This window comes from Xiphophorus hellerii, chromosome 16 (assembly GCF_003331165.1).
Source record: "Xiphophorus hellerii strain 12219 chromosome 16, Xiphophorus_hellerii-4.1, whole genome shotgun sequence".
Taxonomy (NCBI): Eukaryota; Metazoa; Chordata; class Actinopteri; order Cyprinodontiformes; family Poeciliidae; genus Xiphophorus; species Xiphophorus hellerii.
Window position 1 is genome coordinate 12015697 of NC_045687.1, and position 24283 is coordinate 12039979.

Sequence of the window (24283 nt, forward strand, 5' to 3'; positions counted from 1 at the left end):
CACTGTAATGGGCATTTTGAAATTAAGGTAATACTTTACAGAGGGTGCAAAGAGAAACTCAGAAAGGTCTGCAAATATGTCACAAATGTTCTGATTATTATTATTCTTATTATTATTATTTTTTTTAAGACAAAGATTTTTGTTTCATCTTCCTGAGAAGAAACATGACGGCGTGGCCCACATGAGGATAGGTCATTTGTTTCATTAAAAATGAAGTGAGGTTGTCATTGTTAACCTTGCTCAGCAGAGAAAAAGCCATGTATGACCACAGATGCACTGGAATGTGACAGCTGTGAGTAAGGAACACACAATTAATATTTATTTTTTTCCCCTTTAAGACAGAGATACAAGGCAAAGTCACTTTGGGAGAAAAGTCTGGAATTTAAAGCTTTTCAAATGCGTAGATAATTCCACCAGGTCTTTGTTTTTTCTTTCATGCAAGGTAAATGAAGGGCATTATTACTGTTTGAATGCATCATTCCTTTTTTGCACATCCATAATGTCATGACAGTTAGTCGGGGTGGTGAGTGGAGTGCAGATAATCTGAGCCTGACTCTGAATGGAGTGATATTTTCCCATCAGTACAGACACAGATGCCGCTGTGCTGGGCTACATAACTTTGCTCTACAGTTTGTACACTTGCGCTTGGTCGGGTCAAGGGCAAAGAAGTAACGCAGCATGAGGCCTTCACAACATATTTTTTTTAAATGTTACTTAGATGCAGTACCCATAGAAATCCCTCTATACCATGCTAAGTGAAGCACAGGTCTTCTCAAACCAGCATAATTCCTCTCAATCCCAATATAAACACATTCTCCCTATTTGATTCCATTTTCCAAGCAGGTATACTTAAATATAAATGTGTTTCTCTTCAGCATCCACTGTCCTCCTGTTTCTCTACCTTCATTTATAGTCTTTGCTTCACTAAAATAAAGGCACCGCTCACTAATAAGTGTCACTACAGAGGGAGCAACTGCTGTGGGCCTGTATAGAGGGAAACAAAGAAGCATGCTGACAACTATGGCAAAGATCCAGAGAAAAACAGAAAAATAGCTAATTAGTCTAAAAGCTGATCTGGTCATGGCATCAGAGGAGGCTAAAGCTGTGGGTGGTATCTGTGACAAAGAGGTTAATGAGAGGAATCTTGACACTCCAATTGAAGGATATAAATTTTTTTTTAAAAAACAGGTGAAAGCTTTGTTTCACAACACAGTGCATCTTTGCTCTAAACTTTAATATTTCATGCACTTCGACAAGAATGAGATATGCAAACAACATAAGAGCCCATCTCAAAAGTTAAGGGAAGGAAAAATCCTCAGTGGAGCACATGGGGAATAAAACACCCTCACTCCAAGCTTTTTCAAAACCTCTCCACTTCTCTCTTTCACACGCACATAAACAAATAGGCACAAACACATACACCTCGAAACAAAGGTGCCATTTTGCTCAGGAAGGGTCAGCAGTTCTCTTCATCAGACAGGGGCTTGTTCTTGGTCCGAGGCTGCTGCCCAATCTCAGGCCACCCTCCCCTGGCTCCACAGACCCCCCAACTAAGCCCCCACCACCACCACCCCTGAGACAAGCTCCCCATTGTTCCTCCACGACTAATAAATGACAGTTCTCCTGTTTAGACAAACTTTAGAGCTGATTCTAAACACACTTGAGCAGAGCTTAAATAGTGTTCAACAGGCAAAGGTATACAAGAGATATTTCAAATGGAGGTTTATAACCTCTCATTCAACTATACTACTAGAAAGATTTATACTGCGATACATGTTTCTGCCCATTCATAACATGATGTAATAATTTATTTTTGAGATGAAAAAAATAAGCATATGTTGCTCAGTAAAGGTTACAAAATACTTATTCAAAGCTCAGGTACTGTATTTGCACCACTGAGCTCCATCAAAGTCAGGAAACCAGACATAAATAGAAATCACTATTCAACCTAAGCTCATAAACACACCATTAACACAAGCAACCACAGCAACTCTATCTGTTTGCCTAAAGCACTATGCAAGGGGGGCTATTTTGCTCTCTTTTAGCATGTATCAGCATGCCCAGAAGGTGTGCTAATGCACATGTGCCTTACTTGGGCCACTTGAATTGACCAAGTTTACTACAAAGTTTCATTTTCAAATACATTGACCATGGAATTATAAACACTTAAGGTTCAGTTAAACTCATTGATCTATCAAACATTGTTTTCAGCAAAGTGAAATTGTTGAAATCAGGAGTGGAACCTCATAAGACAACTGCAAAATCCATCCATTCTATTCAAATACGAGACAATAGATTCAACAGCAGAAGTACAACTAATGAGAAATTTCCGCTAAACTGGTTAGCAAAATAAAACCAGGGCTGCTACGTCCAACTCTGTGCATATTTTTCTGCTGCGGTTCACCACAAGTATATCATATGACAGTGCAGCCGGCACACACACAGCAAAGAGAAAGTGAATTTCTGAGTAATAACTCATGACTATAGAATCAAACGTAAAGATAAATCTACAAATGTACATATTTTTCCAATAACTGATGTCCATTTTTGGGCGAGATGAGCCTTGTACAGATGCTGTGCGAGTAGAGGTCACACCAACAGACATGCTCCCGCTCTGGTAGTTAAATGACAAAAGGAGGAGGAGGAAGAGAAGGCCGGAGTTGTGAGAAGAAGCGTAAGAAAAAAAAAAACTCCTATGTTTAGTCAAGGCTTGCTCACTGACACAAAGTCTGTCTTTGTCTGCCTCCCAGGGTGCCAGATAAAGGAATTCTTGTGTGTCGGGGGGCTCTGACCGAGTTTATTTGACACTTCAGTCCCCTTTGAGCAACAAGTGTCCCTCCGTCAATGCCGGCCATGAGAGTCACTTGGCATTAGACAGAGGGTCCCTCTTCAGCAGAGAAAGGGGGTCTTGTGTGGAGAAGATTTTTAATAAAAAGGCAGGGTGATAACTTCCTTTAGTCTCTATGCATGCATACAGTAGAACTTTTTTTTAAAAGTTTTAACAAAGGGAGCAATTTTTTGTTTGTTTTGTATTGCAGATGAGGTGTATGAGAAGATAAAGCACACCTGCATTGTCAGGTAGAGGGAGCCATTGTTAATGAAAGGCACTTCACAGCACAGGATGATCCTGACACAACCAGGTTACTGTCACCTGAGTGAAGTCACTGCAGTCTAGGTGAAGGCTTATAATGACAAACATTGTACATACATATTTTTGTTCTAGGTAGTCTTTAAGAACCTATAACAGGTCTGGGCTGGGATGTTAAACAGGTCCATGGCTACTTTACCTAAATGTCTGAATTTTAAACAATGGGTTTACAGTGACACTGAACGTGCCAACCTGTTGTATAATATAATTAGAGGAAGTGTGATTAGATATCCACACCCAATATTTCAAACAGAGCAGCCTCTATGCTCTATTCCCAGAACAAGTACAGATTATTTTTACATACACAATAAAATGAAATTTTGGAAGGTGTCAAATTATAGCAATTTAAATAATTTTATATTCAACCAGACATAGAAGTTCATAAATGAGATATTGAATATTGCATACATTCTAACAAAATTACCTGGTCTGCTTTGGTAACAAAACCAAAATCTTTTCATTTGAATTTAGAAAAATGTTGGGTAAGTTACACTTTTGCCATTTTCACATGTCATATGGAGTGTCCAGCAGACTACAGTAAAGCTGATTTGATTAAATTATTTAATGAATGGGTGAAAACATTAATTTACAAGAATACTTCCTGTGTTGAAGCAAGAATTTAGGTTTGCATCCTGCTTTAGCTGCGTTAGCTACTTTAGCTAGGTCAACTACTTTAGGGACACAGCTAAAGCTATAATAAAACCTGCTAGCAAGGCAGTCATTGGCAACAAAGCAACACATCTTTAGCTGTGGTTGTCACATAAAATTCTTAAATATCATATTGTTACATTTAATTTTTTTTTTTATCCATAAGTTGTTGCATTGTGTAGAGGTAGAATAGTCACCTCTTATCTCTCTCCTTTCACCTCTTAGTGAAAATATTGATGCTAAAGTATAGGCACCAGCAAATCTTATCAGTCATTGAAAATGTTTTCACATATATATATATATTATGGTAAGTAAAACCAATGACCAAAATTATCCTAAAAATTAAGAATTGGTTCGATTTTTCCTGATTTATATGTCTTTTTGCTGTTGGACTTGCATTGTTTACACTGAAACTGATTAAAATTCACCCAAATAAAATGTATTGGGTGAATTGAATTATTGATTAAAAATTTTGTTTTAATAGCTTAATCATCATCATAAATTATTGTTTTTATTTTTGTATTATTATTATTATTATTATTATTATTATTATTATTATTATTATTGTTGTTATTATTATTATGTCAAGCTTTTAAACTACCACTCAGCAGAAACAACTATTAAGAGTCACATAATAGAATTTGACTTTACGGTGCAATTTGGTACGAGAAATTGGCCAAAAGGGTGTGTTAGGAAGATAACGATGGGACCTTTGACCAAAACAGACACTCTGGACATAACAGATTATTCCAAATATACATCTAATGGAGAAGCTGAACAATTATCCACCAAATAAGCTTCAGAAAAGAAAAAAAAAACTTAGTCAGCACTTTCATATTAATATTTTACGACCAAAAAGCAAGAAGTTGACTTTTTCCCACATACCTGCTTGTTCAGGAGAATCATATTGGTCATATTAGTCGCTGGACATCCCCTAAGCACAGCTTTCATATTCCAGGATATTTCTCCATATACGTTTCCTTTTTATACGTCCAAATCCACAAGTCTGCATAGGTTACAGATATCCAAAACAGTAAGGTGGCCATAAATATCTTCTCATTGACCACTCTGAACCATGCGTGTCTCCCAAGAGAAAAGAGTGTCCGTGAGCCGACTTGTACAACACCAGGGGTAAGACAGGAATAGATCCAACTCACCCCGGGAAGAATAAAAACTCTATTCCATTCAAAACGATCCGTAGTTGTACTTTGTTTTAATCCATCAGCTGATGCGAACAGATGAAGACAGAAATTGTAACTTTCCCTCACGTGTCAGCGCTGAAACATAACTTGGTTGTAAACCGTCAAATCCGGCATATAAATCCTCATCCAAATTGGATCAAATGGATCCAGATTACTTCCGTTCAAGATTTAAAGATGTTGGATCCTCCTTATTGTTCAGGACAGTGATGTTCTCCACTGCTGCTCCGCTGTTATGATGCTCCCCCGTGAAGCGCCGCAGCCTCAATGAGCCATAGTTTGAACAGAGCAGCGCGACACATGCTTCTGACAGGTGACGTACGCGCGAAAGGCATTATGGTAAATGAAGTTGAGTAAGCGATCTGCAGCACGAAAGAATTAACATCAAAGTAAAACACTTCTGAAGGTAGGAGGACAAAAAATATAATATTTTAGATGCTTATTAAAATTCAGTGATTAAAATTCTGTTCATATAAAAAGCGACACATTCATAAAAAAACGACAGTTTTGAAGATGGAAGTGACTTAAAAAATAAAAAATGTAACTAGGGGTAACATCTTGTAATGTTTTCCCTTTTTTTCCCTTCCTGTTTATCTATGTATCAGTGCCCCAAGTTCTGTGTGTTGTATGTTTCATTGTAATGAAAAATGTTAAATAAAGAGCATATATATATATATATATATATATATATATATATATATATATATATATATATATATATATATATATATATATATATATATATATATATATATATATATGAAAAATGTACATAAAAAAAAACATTCTTTAATAAATATTTACTAGCCCTAAAATAAATGTCTATGTTGCTGTCCGGTAACAAAAACAGATTTTTTTAGGTGAGAAATTAAAACTATTATATTCTCAATATAATCACTTATCATCTGCTGGACTGACTCCAGGTTGCGTGTGAGCAGTGTGTGTGAGTAATAATGATCATCTGTCGCTGCGCAGAGATACAGAGATGCCTTGAGTCACCTTCCCATGAATGAATCTCTTGTCTCTCTTACCTCACTTTCATGTCTTAACCACCTCCAGGCTTGCTTGTATATCTGGGATCATAGCTTCCTTTAAACATGAAAAAGAGAGAAAACAAAAAGGACGACTGGATTTTAAGGAGTGGAGCGCAGAGTGAAAGAATAGCTATAACCTGCTAAGTGATTGCCTGTGATACCTGCTTCAGGTAGTGCAATAGAGCTTCTTTTCTACCTTCTGAGCTCTGCTATAAAATTTTCTTTATTTGCAATTGCCTTAACTTCTCAGACGTTAAGCTGTCTAAAGGTAATGTCCTGGACACAAGAGAGTGTAGTTGTCACATGTTTTTGTTGTTAGCAAGGTAAAACAATGCAAGTTAATTGTGAATTGTTAATATCAGCAAACGCAGCCATTGATTCTTGAAGTATTACACCTTTTCCACTTTTATAACCACAAGTCCTTTTGTATTTGTTGATATTATATTTGATATATATATATATATATTATAAAACAATTTAAAAAGTGTCATTGAACTTTAAAAATTACTGTATATATATATATAATCTCAAAATTTGAGATTTTTATTCTCAAATAAAAATCTGAGAATATAATCTAATTTTAAAGAGGAATTCCCAAAGCACGATGGTGCTACTATTTCACTATAAAATGAAGCTTCCATCTCATTAGTAGTACATAACGTTTGCTATACATTAGTGTGTAGCAGTAGATTTACTTTTTAGTTTACATATAAATTAAACATAAAATTGGGCCATAACATCTGACTTCTCTTAACTAGAGTTACAATGCACCTCATTTCGCACGCTCATACTTTCTATCTGTGCATCAGCAGGTGAAGCTCCACTCCAGCTTTTCCTAAGCTCCTTTGGCTTTGCTCCAGCAGAGTCCAGGAGTACCAGAATTGCACGCGATTCTGTCAATTGCAGGTACTTGATGGCTTTCTTGTGTGCAGGGTTGAAAAGTTGCTGAGGTTTGCGCCCACGGCATTGCGTGACTAGAGCTGGAGATGAAAACACAAAGACATTGTTTTCAGTGATCAAACCCCCTTTATAGTAACTCAACAGCATTCCTGCCTCACATTCCTGAGCCACCGCTGCTGTGTGAAGGGTTTTCTTTTCCTTTAGAGAAAAAAGCAAAAGCAAAAGAGGGTTATGCATTTTTGTCTGGTTCACTGTGTTGACCTCGCTTCTCTCACACAGTGTCTCACTTTGTTCATTATTGACGAATTGCGACTGAATTAAGGATTAGCAGAGGCAGATATCTTATAAGGGTAATTAACTGGTAGCAGTCTTAAAACCAAAACTATGCGGTGAATGCAAATAACATAGCCAGAAGCTCTTCTTGCTTTAATGCTCAGTTTTAGAAAACAGCGAGATTAAATGTTGTTCATGTAATGCATGTGTCTGTAATCGTACCATGCATGGACGCAAGAGTCTGCAAATGTGTGTGTGTCCAGTTGTAGGCATGTAGTAATCAGCACTCAAATGTTTTCCAGATTGGTGTGACAGGGCTAATCATCTCCAGAGAACAAAAAAATCATTCTGAAGTTTCCCCCCATCTGCTCCGACAGATGGGAGGAATGCATGTGAAAATCCAGGGAAAATGAGATACAAATAGTGTAGGGAGCACCTGGATCACTTTAAGAACCCTTAGTCTTTAGTTAGTCTTTTTCACAGAGATGCAAGTGTAAAATTGACAACACATGGGAATCTGCTGTAGTCTGATGAAATATTTAGAAGCCACAGCCTCTATGACCGCCATACAAAACACAGAGGACAATCAAGTCACTCATATCTCCAGCGTGAGCTCTGAGAGTGATTAAGACTGAAGCACATTCATTACTAGCCCAGCTCAGACAGAGAGGGGCTTCAGAGCTGAGCTCTTGTGTTGGACTGTTTGGATGTCCTATCCCCTTGTATCTCTTTGACTACCTCCAACACAAGGCTCCATTCAACCAGAGTGGGAACAAATGTTTCCTTATGTGGCTCTGAGTGGCCAAGCTTCAGCAACAGGATAGACAACAAGGGTCTATGAGACCAGAAGACACCGAAGGATGCATAAGTGCGTTCTCTACAAGGACTTCCAGTATCTTTTAATATGAGACCAGTAGTGTTTTGGACTGGAACAAGACAGATTTAAAGATAAGACCACAAAAATGTTATTTTTCCAAGATTATTTCCACATTTATATATATATATATATACTGTATGTCTCTTTTGATTAGAGTAAAAGAGCATTGATTTAAGAAATCAAACAGAAAACCTAAGGCTATGTTGGCACCTGGTGTAATTTTAAGTTCAGCTGACTTGCAGAGTTCTGTCTGTTTTCTAGACCACAATTTAGAAATATTTTAAATGAAGCTGAGCATGGGTCACAACAAGGCCTCAGGGTGACCAGGGTAAGTTTTTTTAATGTGAGAATGGGTCAATATAAATCCTAAGCATTGTAAGAAATGTCCTGTGTACACGTTTTCTTCATAAGCACACAGGATGAAGAGCTAATCCCTCTGTACTATGACACTGATCAGGCTGGATTCCTTCCAGCAACTCACACTCAGATCTAAAGAAGAGTCAACCTTTGAAAGCAAGCTGTAATTAATGATTGAATCAGCCTCCAGCCACTTTTAGATCCATATCGACTAAAAAGATTTTGTACACTGAAATCTTTTGTTCGGAATAATTGCTCAGCATAACTTTCATTTCACTAACATTTAAATTGAAAACTCCAGTCACATTTTAAAGATGGCACAGCACTGAAATACATATTTTAAAGAATTTTAAATGTATGTATTTAGCACTGACACTGAAATTCGTTGTTGTTAGATCTATATTTCACCTTTGATACAGTATGTTGTTGCTAAAAGTGTGTTGACATTGTAAGCTCTGCTTTAAACCAGTTTAAATCCTACCTGACAAATAGTTTTTTCCCCCCAGTACACTTATATGAGGCTGTTATTCAACTACACACTTCTCATTTGTGGGGTTTCTATCTTAAAACCTCTACTATCCATTTCATTGTTTTGCATATAACATCCTGTTCTACATACAAATAAGGCTTTGCTTTAGACATTTCCTGGAACCACTATTGAACTGTGAAGGTTAAATAAAACTTTGGATGAAGTTGAACTGTTTTATTGTTCAGTGTTTTAATGACAATAAGATGGAAGTCATTTGGTATGGAAACACCAAATTCTTAAGTACGTTCCTATAGCTGTTGTATTGAGATGAATCTAAGTATGGTACTTGACAGCTTTTTTGAAGTTTAATCTACTGACATTTACACATTCAACAGTTTGTCTTTGATATAAAAAAAATGTGATTGTGCCTAAAATATGTGATTGTGTTACAAAATCATAGAAGAGTTTACTGATTTATAAAAACAACGCTCAGACATCATTAACATTTAGATCACTGCTCAAGACACATCTTTATACCTTTACATTTGATTCAACTAGAGCATAAAATCTACAAGATAGTGTATTTTTGCTGTGTTTTTGGTATTTTATTTTTCTACATATATACTTATTGTAAGTTTCAATGATTTCATTACTGCAAATCTTTGTCTTTATTTTATATTACTGGTTTCAAAGAAAGCCACATACCAGACTTTTAAACTACAATCTATACACTGAATGCATGAGACTGTTCTTTTAATCTCCTCAGTAAGAAACACACCAACTAAATGTCTGTGATTTAAGCAAAGCTAACCTCCTTCAATATACAAACAAATACCTAATTATTTGCACCAGATGTACTACATCAGTATATATTCTTAGCCTTTTATGGAAATAAATAAAATTTTGTTGTGTCATAATTTATTCCTCTCCACTGAAAGCATTGCTAAGCAATTTTGCAGAAATGGTAAAAAAAAAAAAAAGTCTTTTGATTACTGTACGAATACAAACCCCGCTAATATTTAGTTAAATTCAATTTGAAAACTGCAAAGGAAATCTGACCATAAAACGTTTCACCAAAAGACATGTAGCTTTTCCATATGAGACATTACAAATTTTTAGTCGAGCATGAAGGTGTTAGTTTTAAAACAAATAATTATTTCTTTGAGAGCAGACCCTTAGGCATGACAATGTTAAGTTCACTTCAGGCTGATTAGTGGAATTTTAGCATTTTCCAGTTCATGGTACTCATGAGCGTTGGTGGCTCCGGAGTTGCTCTCGAGAACACCTTAACTCACTTTCTTTTGTCTAAGGAGCTCCAACAGGACACCATGTGTATCTGGCTGATCCAACAAGACCATGATCCCAAAAATATTTGCAAGGAAACCAACCAGTTAAACTGAACTGGTCAAAGCGGTCATATGCGTGATAGAGGTTCACCTAGTCTTAGTTGGGCTGATAATGCATATTTGAGCCTGTGTGTATAATTTCTATTCTAAAACACAAATAAGATTAAGCATTGAAACATTAAAATAAAGAGATACTGCATATTTATGCACAAAATGACAGCATGTAAACTTTGGACCTGCACAGTACTTGAGTCTAATCCAGAGAGGATATTTGAGTTCAACCAACCTTCTGATGTTCAGTCAGAATTATTTTATATGTAAAATATAAAAAGGGAAAGATCTTGATTAAGATAATATGATAATTTTCTAACTCACTCTGTGTGTGTGGGGAGAGCGGGGGTTGCTGATGATGGTGTCAAGCATTCTGCCGGGAGCTGGAAGTGTGGCAGGGCATTTGCGTGACTAGGAGGAATACACCTGTCTCTGTGCTCAGGTATGGAGGGGGAGTCGGCACGCAGGGGCCTGCCAGCTGAACAATGCTCTCTATTGTACCTGTGCTCTGACTGAAGACACTCACTAGGGATAAAGTGTGTGTGTGTGTGTGTGTGCAGCTTTCTCGCGCTATCTCAGCTCACACAATCACACAACTTATACAGCCAAATTATTTATAGTACACATATCGTTCTGACTGCAGGCGCGCTGGGTTAAATCCAAGTAACACCGCCTTTTACACGCTAGCTGCCAATCGCCATTGAAGCAAATGTAAACTATACTCCCAATATATTAAACCAAGTTGAAAATAAGCATCCTCTTTATTAGGACTTTAAAGAATGATGTGTAAGACTTAAGACTTATATAACTCTTAAACAAACACACAACTGTTAATAGTAATGTGTTATCTCATCTACAACAACCAATGGTATTCTAGGCTCTTTATTTAGAGTTCAGATAATGAAAGCTTAAGATGAAGTGTCACGATTCTACAGATGGGAGATAGAGAAAGCCACAGAAAGAACCACAATGAGAGTAAAAGTGCCTGTTGGTAATTTACCAGGACGGTCTGAATGCTGACTTTTATTCAGTTTGAAGGTCAGCATGTGATACAAAAGAAACTATTCCAAACTTTCCAAATAGAAAGTTTGGAATAAAAGTTACATTTCACATTTATAGCTTTTGACTAATATAAGTTCAAGATGTTAGGTTTATATATCTCATTATTAAGTCACAATTCATTTTTACTCCTCTTCTATGCATCTGAAATCTCTAGCAATTCAGTCATCTATTTCTGTTTAATTTAATCATGTGTGAGTGTCTCTGATACTTTACGTGAGTGTGTGTTTGGGTGCACACTTGTGTGCTCTCTGACTAATGCAATACAGTCTTCATAAAGGTAGTATTGTTAAGTTGCGTGCGAAGCTCACAGATCCCCGCCCACCCCTGTAAACCACGGCCTTTTTTTCCTCTCCTTTTTCTGCCTTCTACACCTTCCCCTTTCTTTTTGTTACAGGTAAACATTTGATGTCCGCACGCAACCCCAGGAGAGTCTCCTCCCCTTGTTCTCTCCTCAGCTCCTGGGCTTCTCCTCCATTATTACTCACACTCTCTCATACACGCACACACACGCATTCTCAGCACTCATACGCTCATCTCACACTTTCTCTCTTACCCATACCCACACGCAATACTTCCCTCCCCATTCTTCTGACATTCCTTTCCTCACTGACTCAGCACCTGTTTCCTATGGAGGTTATGAAGTTGTTGGGTTTTTTTTTTTGAGTGGGGGCTTTATGTGCTCACTGACTGGTAAAAGGACTGGTTAAAACTTTTTTACAAGTTCACTTTAATGTTTTGAGTTTTCACTAAGTTCTGCTATTCTACATTTAACTTACAATGTTGGTAAGATGATGGTCTGAAATGAGCAATATATTGTTTTTCCCTAGGTTAAAAAAAGCTAGTTTAGAAACGAATGATTATAAGGCTTTAAACGTTTTTTTATTAATTTGATTTTCATGCATGTTTACAATTCTCATGAACACAACTTTGTCAGTTTCATGATGACATGACATGCCAGCCCAGTAGTCTTTCAGTTGAAACACAAATACATTGCTATAAAAATGAAAAGGAAATACTAATAGTAATTTTCTACAAAGGCATCGAATGTGCATAGTATGAAATCCCTTTATGGTTAGCTTGTTCCTTTCCTCTTTATGCTGTAAATAAAAATATACTTTTTGTCAACTTTTTTGTGCAGTCGTGGTGAAACTAGTTGGTTCCGGTGAACCAGTCACCAGTCTGCTTGTTTGGCAGGTCAAGGGGGATGATGTGGCAGTGTTGCAGTTCTCTGTAGGATTTTTATTTGAAACGTTCAAGTAAATTCTACCTGTTCAAGTCTGTCTTGCTGCCATTCATGACAGAGCTCCATGCAGTTTTCATAGCCCAAGAATCCAGAAATGTATGTAGTGATCTAAAAAGTAGTACAGGTTTTTAATTAGATGTATTTATTTATGCGGTTGTATAGAACACAACTTAACCTAACTGAAAGACAAGTATAAAGTAAAAAAATATATAAAAATACAAAATATATATACTGTATATATGAGAGTAAATGGTCATATTTTGAGTGCATAAGTCGGATTCTTTGCAGAATTTGGTTTGTACATTTTATCCGGTTAAATCAAAATTTTCATTGGCAGGGCAAAACAAAGTGAAAAACCAACATTTATTTTTTTTATAGAGGTTGAACTCTTTCCGTACCAACTGCCAAAGATTTATCTAAGAACTGGACAGATCTGAACAACAAATAGAAATTTTATTTGATACATTTCTATGGATTCTATGGATTTACCTTGAAAAGTTATAAAAGTTTTAAATGTTAAACAAGCATCAAGAACTTCTAATTCATTCGAAGGTCTCTAAGGGCAGGAACTGTTCTTGAAAGTACACTCAAGAGTATAAATATTTTCTTATTTTTATTAACACAGTAACCACTTTATTATCTGAAATGTTCCAATTTGTTACACTTGCTTTGCATTTGTGAGGGAAGTGTGCAAAAAAGCAACAATAATACAATTTTTTCCAACACAGCAACAATTATAAAGCTTAGTTTGATACATCCCAATGCATTTTGCTTGGTCCACCTGCTGTTTACTTAAACAAGCAAATGGACAACAAAAAAATAAAGAGAGGATTTGAACATGAAGTAGTAGTTTGCACATTTGCTTCACAGCTAGAAGGTTTCCAGTTAAATATTGGCTGGGGCTTTTTGTAATGAGTTTTAATGATTTCCTACTTCCCTCAGTCCAGATACATGCATATTAGTATAAATGGCATCTTTACATACAAGTGTATTCGTGCATAGCTAGCTCTCTCTACAGACGAATGCTGATGCTCTACAATGCCCTAGAGGTGACAAATATAATGGATGTCAAAAAATTTTGGTTTCTTTAACCGTTTTTACTAAATAATGTATTTTAACAACAACAATGGACTTTGTCAGTTAGTTTTAACTTTTAGAAACTTTGCTTTGATGTATTGTGCCAGTTCAGTTTACAGGTTTAAGAAAAAATAAAATACTGTGTGTGGGTATCATTGATGTGTGTGAGTGATTGCTATCTAACAGATGTTGAACTCTTGCAGAAGGTAATAAAACAAGCCCAAATGTGGAGTATGAGAGTCAGCTTTGTTACCTGTGCCAACCTTTGTCACGCACTTCCTTAAAGGTGCTCTCCAACACAAACTGTTTTGCTTGAGGAGAGGTCTGACACGTTCTAACACACCGCAGCAGCCCATCATGCCTATGCCAGTTTTGCAAATCTGACTTTGCTAACTTTTTGTGAAATATTTGCAAAATAAATTGTATAATTGTTATTTGAGAAAGCACACAAACAGACTCCACACAGTGCAGACAAAATAAATTATTTTAATCCCTGCATTGTTGTCTCCTTTGCTGCCTGGCTTTGGTCTTTGGTTATCAGAGGCCGTTTTGCTCTATCCAACTGGCCCAATTAGCGGTCGTGCTGAGGTGAAGTGTATTATGCAAATACAAACAGTTACTGTACCAGTGCGAGCAGCCCCCACGGATAGCCTACAACAAGGCTATGTTAAACGAATATTAGATTTGTTGTGCCTACAACAAGTTACCTATTGTTATACTGGCCTCTCTGTTGCTCTGGAAAAGCCATTCAAACAAGATAATCTGTCTGCGTCTCGTCAATGCAGTGTACTGTTCAGCTTTGCTTGGACAAAACATTGAGACAAAGGGGCTATTTGATTGGGAGTATGAAGCAACCAACCTGAAAGAAAGAAGGGATACTTCTTTACTGTTTGTTGGCTCACAGAATCTGAACTAGAAGCAGACAGTGAAATGCTCCGACCAAACAGACTTTTACAACTCCCTTGGCTTTGCTGTAACTTCAACCTTTGTGATTAGTCTATCTGTCGTGTGATGCTCAGTTCATTGCTGCTCCTCTGGGAACAATCGTCTTTGTCCCTGGAGTCAGTGGATGCCCCTGATAGAAGGTGTGACAGCTGGGTCAAAGCTGTGAAAGAGCCGATTGTGCTTCCTCACACCCCAAGGTGTGCCTGGAGACTGACTAGCAATGTGGCAACATTATGGTGAAGCAAGTTTTCTCTCAAAATTTGCACACAAAGCTGCTGAAGGAGCCATTGTTTCTTTTCATAAGGCATATCGGCTAGACAAGAAAAAATTTAAATAAGCATCCAAAATACGCAATACAAATTTTCAGTAATGCAGCTGGAGGATTCAACAGTTTGTTTGACTTTTAGTGCATTGTGGGTCGAGTCAGCCGTATGGGAAACTCGCTTTATACTCAGAAGTCAGATTTTCCAAATTCCCACTCAAAAATAGAACAAACAATCCATTTGAAGTGGGAATTCCAACAAGGGATGTCAGTTTGATGAGTAGCACTAAGTTCAGAATTAAAAAATGAGTGACTTAAACATTATCAAACTTGCATATAATTTACTAGCACTTCTGTAGCACTAACAGTACTGTGAAATCTTCAATTGAGAACAGTTTCCTTTAATGTTTGAATGGATGCAATGAAAAAACAAAATAATCCTATGTTAACATGTACTGATAGACTACAACATGTAGACCTCACTATATACTGACATCCCTTTGCAACTTTATGTACTGTGCCATAAAGTACATATTACACAAACAAGCATGTAATAAATCTTTAGAAAATGTTAGGGATAATGAAATCAATTTTCACGAGATTTGAAACATTGCATTTTTATTATTGTGCCATGAGAGTCATGTCAGACTGTGAATCTGTGATTTAAGCTCCACCTTCTTTGACAACTGTTGATTTATAGTCAGTCATCTGTGACTTAAATAAATATTATCTGTAAACAGGCAGTTGTTTATAGTTATTTTGGGTTTATTCTGATATAGTAATATATTTGTAATGCATTTCACAAGACTCAAATGGTCCAAATGAGGAATAAAAACCACGATTAAACAAACAAGCGTGTAATAAATCTTTAGAAAATGTTAAGGGATAATGAAATCAATTTTCACAAGAGATTTGCAACATTGCATTTTTATTATTTCATCAAAAATCCTAGCCAAGAAGAGGAACATGCTAATATGCAAGGGTTTAACAATTTTTTTAAAAAATAAAATTGTTTCAAAGTAGAACATCACAAAATGGCAATGCTTAGTAACAAAATTGGGGTATAAACTAGCTAAACGACTGTTTGATTTAAACAAAAATCTGCATGATCCTTAAAAAAAATTATTTTGTTATTGTTTTTCAAAGTTTTAACAGATTTGTTTATTTTTTTTCCTGTTATGTAATATTGTTTTAATTTTTTTCTGTATTTACCTGAAGAAAAATCTTACCCTGATGACTGTTGAAGGACATACTGGCTGTGTCCCATTTTTTTCTCTGGTCATGTCTGGCAGCTGTTTGCTTGCTGCACCTCTACCAGCCTTGTCATTCAGTGACAAGGTTAAGCAGGAATGCACAGGCTTCTACTTGGCACGCTATAGCAAGCGTGCTTGCTCTCTCTTAAAAAGAGAGAGAGAGAAAGAGGGATAAAGAGAGACAAAGCAGCCATGACAAAGCATAAGTTCACAAACAGGGAAAATATGTACAACTTATTTGTGCATAAATCTACAAGAGCATTAGTGTAAACATAGAGGCATTCAAAGTTTCTAATTATTGTGCAAGTTTAAAATAGCAAACAACTCACTTACATTTATGTACAAAAAAGGATTACCATCATACTGAACGGAAAAATTATTCTCAAAACTGAATTCCATGGCAAAAAACCCCAACTAGCTATGAGCTAAATATGGGTGTTTATCTGTGAATTTTGTATATCTCATTCTAATGTATGCACACTTATAATTTCCCTTTTGATGTAATTGCTAGTGTTTGTCGCTACTGACAGAGGCACCACCATTTGTGTTGAACTCTGCACTATCAGGGAATGTTCTTGTGTAATATACCCTCCAAAAAAACTTCAAAGCAATAATAAACAGTTTCCCTGACTGACAAATCCAGTATAATTAGCCATAACTCTACGGCTGTCATTATTGTTTTTCAGGGTACCTGGTAACACAAAGAAGCCTTGATTTAAAGCATTTTGTTCCTATTTGGTCCACTGACCGCCTTCTTTTGATCCTGTTCATGCCATGCCACAAATGCTAGCCGTATGGAGTCACTTTGGCCGGCTCTTTTGAAGTGTGAGATTGGCATGCCGAAGTCTATCATCCCCTCTGACGCTAACTCTCCCTCAGCTATAAGTGTAGCGTGACAGCCGAGGCAAGTTAATGTGTTTCCCCTGCGGACAAATGTGGTGAAATATGACAGATTGACTGATGCCCTCCAGCAGGGTACAAAAAGTTCTCTTTAAGCAAGCCGAGGATTTACATTTGCAAGTCTTTAAGAAAACAATTACATTACAAGCTGGAATTAGCATGATGTACAATGTAACACACCTACTGTGCACATAGCAGGTAAGGTTATTTGCATTTAATTTTCACCTTGTTAGTCACCAAGCAAGCCGCAATGTGATTAGCTTTGTAAGTACACATCAATCATCCTTGTATTTTCAAAATAACATAATATAAAAAATTGGGCAAAGTAGGAAATTTGACTTTTTTTCTTCAAAGGCCTTTACTGGTGAAATCAATGAAATTTGAATCTACTCTTTCTAGATGATGCAAATAATTTATCCTAAACTTTTTTGCTTTTGATTTTTGCTCAGACTGTGGCACAAACATAGAGATAGATGCTTTCACCAAATAACAGCAAGTGTCATAAGGTGGTAGGATCAAAATACAGACAGGAGTTTGGCATGGAGAGTTGAAGAGAGATTATTAAACCAAAATAGAAGACTTACAAAATCAGAAGCACGAGTAAGAGGGAAATAACAAGGTTACAATGGAGGATAAATGACATGACAAGTAGTAACAGCAGGAGCCAGTGAAGAAACATGAAGGGAGCTTAATATACTGGGGAAGAGGTAACGAAATGACAGTGGAACCAGAAGAGATAATCAGAGGAGAGATGAGATGATAGAAAACAGCTGGGAAGGGGAGAGAGCTGGCAGTCAAAGAGAAAGAGAAAAAATAAGAACGAAAAGGGGAAAAGAATCCTGAACCATATATAATCAGTAAGCAGAAATTTACTGTTAAAACTAATCTAAAGAAACACATCTTGAGCACAAAATGAGAACATTGACATCAGAATAAAATATTTTGAATGCTTCTACTATATATTTAAAGGGGACCTATGATGCAAATTTCACATTTTACAATTCTTTTGTACTTCCATTTTAATTTCTTCTGCTTCAGTAAGTTGATGCTTTTTGGTGTCTGGAAAACAAGCCATTTCAAAAACCTCCTGATAACGTCAAAATCTGCGAGCGCTCCCTCTCACATAGGAACCTCAGCCAAGCCCAGCCCCTTACATACCAAAAGTGAGGGGCCCAACCCAGCCCAGCCCCTCAGCTAACAACCCAAGCAGAGCTCAGAAGAATGTTTGGTCAGCTGGTTTTACCACTGTATGCGTACAATGACTGCTGGAAAAGACAAGAGTTTTGTTGTTGACTTACCATCCAGAAACCACTTACTGCATTCTTTATGGTTGCCCAGAAGGCTTGAATTCTCATGTTTCTGGGTCTGACTCAGGGCCAAGATGTACTGTTGTAAAATTGGGCAGCCATTCTCACTTGTAAAATGCAAGTGTAGATACTGAGTATCATCAGCACTTTATTTGCATAAAAGTGAAGGAGCCCTATTAGCTCACTCTGAAAGGAGCTCAATAATAACCAGAATTGACCAAGTGAAATCTCAATATCTGAGAATAAGTCTTTGGAAAAATGCAATTAACATTTTTCATAGAGACCATAGATCTATCCTAAGTTGTTTAAAATGAAGCATAACAAGCATCCTTTAAATTAAGTTGTGAAATATTTTGTTCTATCTACTTTTTTCACCACCAGACAAATATGAAAAAATAGAAACACACTGAAACCTTGTGCTGCTGCGTTTTGTGCAAGCATGTTAAATGAGGGTTGGTTAATACAAAAACCAAGCATATCTCCATTTATTTGTAATCCCAATTACATTTCAGAGATGATTAAATCCATGCTACCCAGACCGACATCCTGAAAGCATATGTGCAGGTGTAAATGATTTCTTCTGGTTTCCTCAGAATGAAAATAATATAGGAAGTAGTTAAGGGTGATGTGATCCGCAGTTGCAGTTGCAGGTGTAGGAAAAGCAGTTCAGTAGATTTTTTTTTTCCACATCCTGGTTGTTTTTTTTTTCTTTCAAAATTAGTGCATAAACTTAAATAAGAATCAACATCACAATTTACAGACAAAACACTGAAAATAAGAAAACAGAAAAAAAGACACAAAGAAATTGGTATTGGCCACATTTCCCAGAAGGTGCATGTAATATTTTCATCATTTGAACCATCGGTTATCTCAACATCAAAGCTCTTGTGTTGTTTATTGTTACAAAGAACATAAGATAGTCGTTGTTGTTGTTATTTTTATTGCCGAGTGCTTTTACACGGACGTGCCGTCCGGTTAAACTGTAATTAAATAAGAAAAAAACAAAACATCAATACTTAGTATTGCAAAATTCAATCAACACAAACTTAAACATAGATTTATTAGCTAGGCTTGACTAACCAGTTATAAGGCAGTTTATTCTTAGAACACTTCGTCATATAAGAAACATCGGCATTCAACTATCACAGCGCAGCAAACACAGCTAGCATTGGGCTAATTAGCACTAGCAAATTCAGCAAGCTCACGCTTAGAACAGATAACAAAAAACTCATCTCCCCACAGCTTACAGCATTAATAACTCACCACGTTGGGCAACACTCATGAACGCCAGTAGAATATGATTTTATTGTAGCTTCAGCTTGTTAGCTTCAGCTAACGGCAGTCTCGGTGTATTACTGGCCTGCCGTAAGTTTCTTCTCTTGTTTCACCTCCCCTCCACTACCAATGCAAAACAACTACAGAGCCCCCTAGCGGAATGGGAGGAGTGAATTCAACATTTATTTTTCCATAAAGTTGCAAGGATGATTCAGATTTTTTTTTTTAAGTTTCAAGATTCTTTTTTGTTGTTATTGAATTAGATATCCGCTAGAAAAGAGACTTTATCAACAGTCAAAGCTTTTAATCTGAGTACCTACACATACGATATTTCAAATTTTTTATGAGTTGGTGTTACGAGTCAAGTCAATTACGGGTTTGAGAACAGAAAACCTAAAAGAAATACAAATTCCCAAACACACATGACTGCACATTTGCAGCAATTTTCACCTGATATTCACGTCTGCAGCATGTACACAGCCCACAAACGGTGCAAAGAGAATACAGGAATTCACAAAAAACATACTTCAAAGACTGAAATGTCCCCGCTGAAACAATTACACATTATGATCACTTTATATTTATTCATATGTCTGAACTGTGCTTAAAGTTCCTGTTTTTGGATCACTGAAGATAGTGGTAATGTTTCAGTAGAAGCATGGTGGTCTGTCTAGACTGAAGCAAAAGAGCTTTGAAGGATCTAAGAGCAGAGGGAAGCGGGTGAGTTAAGTAGTGGGTGGTGGTGGTTTGTACAGGTTGGCTGATGTGCTCTAAGAGGGTATGTGTGTGTTTTGATGTGGTTGATGAAGGCTGAATGGTGCACTTGTTGTTCGTAAGTGATACTGCAGCACAGCTATTGCTGGTGGCCCCTTATTTGTTTTTATTGTGCAGATGACTGTATCTCCTCTCACTGAAGAAGGAAATGAAGACCGAGCAGGTTTGCAAGAGAACTAAAATAATGAACGCCGCAAAAGGGTAATTGAAAAATTACAAATCCAGTTATAGTTGAGACCAGATATTTAAATAAATGGCAAGAAAAAACACAATTCTGTTTTCTTTTCACTAACATTAAATCTGATTATTTCTTTATATTTGTCCAGAATGTCAAACAAAGGAGCAATATGTTAGAGTTGTTGCCTTGAAATACATCCACGTGTGCCTCCACTTAATTAAGAAATTATAGTCAACCTGTCAGAAGCTTATAAAGCCATGAGATTAAGATCTTGTATAAAGGCAGAGCAATCTTAAATGTCTGACTTTGAAGGAAGCAATCAAAAATATTTTCTCTCATTTCGAGTTTCGCTTTTAGAAAGCTGAACTGAAGAAGTTTAGAAAATTGGACTGGAAAAATTTGTTCTGATTTAATGTCAGAAAACAAGATAGACTCAGAGTTTTAATACAGAAGTCATATGTTGTCATTACGCCACAGCATTTCTGTTCCTCCATTTGTCTCTTCTTTCTGACATTTGTACTGGCAATAATAAACTATAAATCTCACAGTAGTTCTTTGTGATGGCAAAGGACCCGATTTTTATGACAAGCAAATGCTACAATTACAAGTCATTCTTCTCCTCATTGCTGCAGTGTGTTATATGCTGTCTGAGACACAAAGTCCAGAGTCTGCTGCCAACACACTGAGGATGACGCTGTGGCTCAATTCACCTACTGAACTCAGCCAGTAAGGTAAAGTGTGCCTCATCTAGGACACTAACAAAGATTAAAGAAATTACAAAACGACAGTTTGCACCATAACACTTATAAAGGTAATTGAAGACTTATATATTTTGTGACAAAAAAGAAAGATTTCAAAACTATGGCATACAGTGAATTCCATTGCAGAACACAGTGCATGCTGAGAAGGAAATGTTTCTGCTCTTTGTTTTTTCTTGTAAACAGATGTGTGCAGTTTGATCGTATCACATGCTGATGTCAACAGTGGCTGATTGACACATGTTGTTGTAACAGATTTTTCTCCTTGCATGCTACTGTGTTTGTGTTTCCAAGGTTCGATGCTCTAAGGAGTGAACCAGAAGAAATTTGGCAAGGATTGCTGGAACTTTAACACAACATATTGAAAGGATGATTAAAAAAAGAAAGTAAGTCATCACAATTGTAGAAGGCATGTAAAGTGTCTTGAAAAGTATTCAGAATCTTGAGCTTTCTCACATCTTATTATACAACCACAAACCTCAGTGTGTTTTATTAGGGTTCAATTTGAAACACCAATATAGGGTAGCACACATTTGTGAAGTTGAAGGAAAATTATACATTGTTCCAATTCAGAGTCTGTGGTGAGATCTGAAACCCGCCATCCCCAGATGTTCTCCCACAAATCCAACAAAGCTTGACTTATTTTGCAAAGCAATTTTGGAATACATTTGAGTCTCTGGATGAGCAAAACTGATAGACTCAAACCAAATGTTGTGCAGCGGTAATCAAAAGTTTTACAAATTAGTTGAGACTAGTTGAAATATTTAAAGAAACCATATATTTTTTTTTCCCCCCACTATCACTCAATTCCTAATAAAATGTATGTGAAAAAATGAAGGATAAAGGGCTATGAACTCCAAACATTTCAGTAAAGGTTTACTCCACTTGGAATTGTAAAAAAAAAGACAGAGAGATGTGTGAGTATTCTTGAGTTCCTTTTTATATAAATGAATGTAAATGAACATATGCACCAAGTTTTAGGTGTGAGATTGCATGCAGACTCATTCCTTTGTTGTGTGCCGCTACATTGCCCAAAGGGCTGCAGCAGTGTGAGTTTTAGCTACGTAGTGCTCTGGAAACAAGAAAGCGTCTCTGTTTGGATGTCTGTCTTGGCTTTGTATGAGCACCTCCTGGCATGCAGTCAAGATCCTGCCCCTGGAAAAAGAAGATTAATGACAGCTAGTCACGAAAGGCTTTACAACCGCAGAGAGCAAAAGAGATGAGAAGAGTGGGAGAGGAAAGATGGAGTTCAGGGTAAGAGGAGTTGAATGAAAGTGAGGTGCAAGGGTTCGAGTGATAGGTGTGCTTAAAAAGGGTGTGATTCTGAAAAGAATTAGGCTGCTCCGCATAATCCCCATAATCCAGTCACACTAAAAAAACATAGTGTGACTGGACAAAGCCCTCAAAGCACTCATCTTTGAATTTCATCATGGTAATCCAGCTAATGTTTGTAAGTCGTCTTAAATCTCACACTTTTCATAGAGCTGTAATCAAGCTCAGTGTTCTTAAAACTGTTGCCAAATTATTGGAGGGTTAAAAGACAGCTTAACACTGGTTTCGTTTTGTTGTAGTCTAGACATTGCATCTGCTCCTGGAGCTGCAATTGCATTAGAGGCCATGTGGAGTGTTAACATCTGGCACATTTCTGTCCGATTAAAAGAAGATCTGCATAGAAAAGTTGCAAAATGCTTGCAATAGAAAACCAGCGAAACTGACATTCAGACAATGACCAATTGGAAGGCCACATACACTCATCAGAGTACCTTGGTGGTACTAAACTGGAGTCCATTTTGCCTTCACATTGTTTTTAATCCTTAATGCAGGTGTCAGAAATAATCCATCAGAAGCTTTTTCATATATTGGACATATGTAGGCATTTATGTGCTGGTTCGTGGGATCCTGACTGCTCCAGGTTTGTCATGGTTTCCGGGTTTCTGGGAGGGTGCTCATTGGTCGAGTTCTCCAAGTCTGCCTTGGAGGATCCCTAGCTACAGTCTCCACTGTGGTGGTATGGGCAAGGGCAGAATGTGGCTGAGGCATCAGCCAGTTGGGCAGCTGGCCCCCAGCGGGGGACTTTTACTGACACCTCAAAGTCCAGGAGGGAAAAGTGTGACGTGGACCTCTATTGTTCCCACCACTTTTGTTGCTTAAATATTTTAACAAATATGTCTGTAGTGTTGTTGCATGCCAGTAACACCATATTTTAGAGTGAGTGTGGGCTCATGATAAGCAAAAGTAGACAATTGGTCAGGAATGGGGTTGTTTTGTTTTTGTGTGATTAGTTTCTCTCTGGTTTATCCACTGGAGGGCACCATGGAGATCCACCTCAGGGCTGGAGCCAACCTGAAGCTCATTGACTGTACCAGCAGGATGATAGAAGAAGCATTAGGAGAAGTCTTAACCGTCCCGATAACTCAAGCCCTCTCCCATGTATTTGAGATTAATTTTTTACCAGTCTTCTCTAATTGACTCATTGTTAAAAGTTTCCTCCATGCAGCTCATTCCCTCTGAGATCTCTTAGATTTTCTCATCATTCAAGGCTGCAATAATTCTCTGGATCCTTCTCACATGTGACAAAAGCTCTATGCTCCTCTGAGGTTCCAACTCAAGTTTGAGACTCCTACTCAAGTTCTAAAAATAGTATTTTATACACTGTCTCATTAATGCTTTACATATATGTCTTAAATGTGAACATATTCAGTGTTTAAAATCCAGATCAAACATTTTAAATGTGAATTTAGAAAATATTTTTCCCAATATTATTAAAATATTTTCTAGCTCAGAATGAAGAGAGAAAAACTCTCAAACCCCTGTTTGGTACAATACAAAATGTCAAAAACTAATGCATGAAATGAAAGTATGTTAGAATGAATTGGAAAGCCAATTCAAGAAACAGTGTTTCTGCCCATGATGATATCCTAGGGACGATTTGGTCCAAAGCAATGAG

The 24283-nt window shown here is 37.0% G+C and overlaps 1 long non-coding RNA gene across 2 annotated transcripts in view; it reads right to left on the bottom strand.

Annotated features, from left to right (window-relative positions):
• The window catches only part of LOC116735571 (uncharacterized), a 59187-nt gene extending 48491 nt beyond the window's left edge, over window positions 1-10696 (bottom strand). The window contains exons 1-4 of one of the 2 annotated variants that reach the window (XR_004342399.1): window positions 10627-10696; window positions 6821-7009; window positions 6027-6084; window positions 4682-5357 (exon numbers count right to left, since the gene is read on the bottom strand). This is a non-coding gene — a long non-coding RNA (uncharacterized LOC116735571). The remainder of the gene's footprint in view (window positions 1-4681; window positions 5358-6026; window positions 6085-6820; window positions 7010-10626) is intronic. The other variant, XR_004342400.1, reaches the window with a different exon arrangement.
• Between the last annotated feature and the right edge of the window lie 13587 nt (window positions 10697-24283).